This window comes from Etheostoma spectabile, chromosome 9, assembly GCF_008692095.1.
Source record: "Etheostoma spectabile isolate EspeVRDwgs_2016 chromosome 9, UIUC_Espe_1.0, whole genome shotgun sequence".
In the NCBI taxonomy this organism is placed as follows: domain Eukaryota; kingdom Metazoa; phylum Chordata; class Actinopteri; order Perciformes; family Percidae; genus Etheostoma; species Etheostoma spectabile.
In genome coordinates, this window is record NC_045741.1 from 13908140 (window position 1) to 13910946 (window position 2807).

A 2807-nucleotide genomic window follows, 5' to 3' on the forward strand; every position below is an offset into this window, starting at 1 on the left:
AATTATTTCCAACTTTAAAAAGAACTCTAAGCTGGTTTCTTATGCATGTTTACAGTGCTGTAAGTGTTGAATGTGTTGAATGTGACTGATAGTGAAATGTTTCCTGGTACTACTAATTAGTCTGACTGACATTCTTGAGAGTGTCAGTGGTGAAATGTAATAAGTCAAAATATATGTAATATTGCTGTACTAAATCACCAAATGACATCCCTGTCTTCAACGTTCTAAGATTGGTTTAATGTTCCTCATGTGGGTGCTAACAGACACTGTGTTTTAACTTCTACCTTGGCAGGGGGAGAAAAACGCCGGCTTTGACGTGCTCTACCACAACATGAAGCATGGCCAGCTGGCAACCAAGGAGCTAGCCGAGTTTGTCCGTGAGAGGTAAGTTTTGTGTGTATTTGTGAATATGTGTGGGAGATGGTGCTAGTGATGGGACTTGGGTGGAGAAATTCTATATTCTTGAGTCTGTATACTTGGAAGGAAAGATGAGACTGTGCCAAGGTGAAATGTTCAGAGATGATAAATGAACTGTTTTGGAGTTCATCTCTCGCTGTATCTAACAAGTCTTTCTTTGTTAAAACTGCTTCAGTTGTCCCACCGCTTTGATCTGTGACCCCTGTCCTCACTACAGTGCTACTTTTGAAGTGCACAATCTCTCAAACACTCAAACACATACAAACCTAAAAAGGTAGATTATCCCTCAGAACTAGAGATTTATATTTTATCCACGTTTGCATCTTTGTCCTTATCTTCCTTATAATTAACAAGCTCTACTCTGCAACACAAGAACAATTCTTTATTTGAAGGCTTATTTAATGGGTCAAAATGATGATGATGTTGACTTTTGCATGTGACGTAAGCTTTAGCCTGAGTCTTTTAGCATGATATCATGTACGTGGCCTTCAGGTGCAAATTTAAGACCCGGCTTATTAAAAGATTTTCCTTTTTATAAGAATCTGCTGTAAGCAATAAAAAGTCAGCCAGAGACAATGTTTCAACCGGCTCATCAGGGTAGCATTAGCTCAATTAGCTAGCTGACTGCAGCTGAACAAATCTGCTAGCGTCCGTTGCCATTTCTGCCCATCTAGACCCATTCTCTCATAAATTACTGAGCATTTATTGTAAAATGTTGTGCGAGAATTGAACCTTTCAGTTTCAGACAAGCTCACCGGTAGTACCTAAGGGGGGCAGTCAATTACCTAATTAAAATTGTCCTCTCAAGTTGGTTAGTTTGTTATATTAAATACTCTGTCCTCTAATTGGGAACTTATCAGTGAGTAAATTAAGAGTAGTAATGAGCTTCCCACAGGAGTTTGTGCTCTCACAGCTGGAAGTTAACACACACACAGAGCGCTCTGTCAGACTAGTGATATAATCCTGACATTGATTCAGAGCGCCTGTGCACATTCCTTGCAGGGAGAAATTCACTTCTCTGCTCGGACAGCAGTAGACAACAAATCAGCTGTCAGGAAATGAAATAGGGCCAATATGGGTTAAAAAAAAAAGCGTGTGATCCCACAGGACGGAGGAAAGGAAATTGTTTTGATAAATTTCCTCTATCTTTCTCTGCCGCCACTTGCCTTAAAGGACGTTTTGATTTAAGGCACCATATAAAAGTTAAAGTATAGCAACAACTACAACCACTTTCTCAAGGATTTCTCAGTTACTGCATGTTATATTCACTATAGTCATCCTGGTACTCAGTTTAATATATTGCTACTTCTTTCTAGTCGGGCACTATTGATTGTAGGGACACAATATACATCAGGCTTTGACTACAATGAGTTGAGGGTTGAAACAATTAGTTAATCAATTAGTGACCCAACAGAAAATTAATCAGGTCAAACAAAACACAGATACAGATAATCTGCATATTGCCATATATTTGTTTCATTTATGTTTGTCTGTTGTTTGGTACTGGGCAGGAAGTAGGCAGTTGGAGCTTTTTCTTATTGAAAACTGGGGCTAAAAACAACATTATTAGAGCAGTGACAGAGAATCAAAACTGTAAAATTGTGGGTTGCATAGCTAAACAATAAGGTGAAGCCTGATATACTATAAAGCGTCTCTGTGGAACTGAAAAGAGATGAAAATCGGAGTGATAATATCAGTTGTAGCCACTTTGAATACATTGGTAGATTGGAGTCAGTGTTCATTTTGTAGACTAAGAATTTAAAGACATCACTTTTGGTTTAATTGATTAAAGTAACAAAACCAAAAAAACTTTAATATATTCATTACCCCTTCTTTTGATGCAATTTGAGTTCCAACACAATGTCAGGATCACCTCTTTAAGACTAATTGTATGTTTTTGTATTACTTTTGATAGCAAGTTGTTCTGTTCACCCTCAGGATATTTGGATCAATGCTCCTTCCTTGTTTCTCTTCAGGGTCTACAGATGGTTATTAAAGTTTTATGCCCAGCCTCACAAAACAAGTCCATTAATCATTTAAACACGGCTTATAGCAACATTTACCCAACACTGATGAAAATGTATCTTTATCTGGCCGACTCTGATGGTGGATGCCCAGAGTTTGGGCCAAGGGAAGCTCTAGATAGAGAACAAAATATATGAGGCCATTAGCAGAGGAAATAGCCTTGTGATAAAGCTATTGGAGTACATTACTTTAACCAGTCTAAAAGTTTCTTTAGAATAATTTACATTTTAAAGAATGCACACAACATCACTCTTCCTGTCTTGTTACTGGCAATTCAGACTTTAGTAGAGAAACTAAAAAAGAGACATGCATCTGCACACACACACACACACACACACACACACACACACACACACACACACACA

The 2807-nt window shown here is 38.1% G+C and overlaps 1 protein-coding gene across 1 annotated transcript in view; it reads left to right on the forward strand.

Annotated features, from left to right (window-relative positions):
- The first annotated feature begins 292 nt into the window (after nt 1-292).
- Nucleotides 293-2807, forward strand: part of fcho1 (FCH and mu domain containing endocytic adaptor 1) — a 26676-nt gene continuing 24161 nt past the window's right edge. Inside the window, exon 1 of the mRNA XM_032524883.1 lies at nt 293-384. The gene's annotated coding sequence lies outside the window, so the exon portion shown is untranslated. The remainder of the gene's footprint in view (nt 385-2807) is intronic.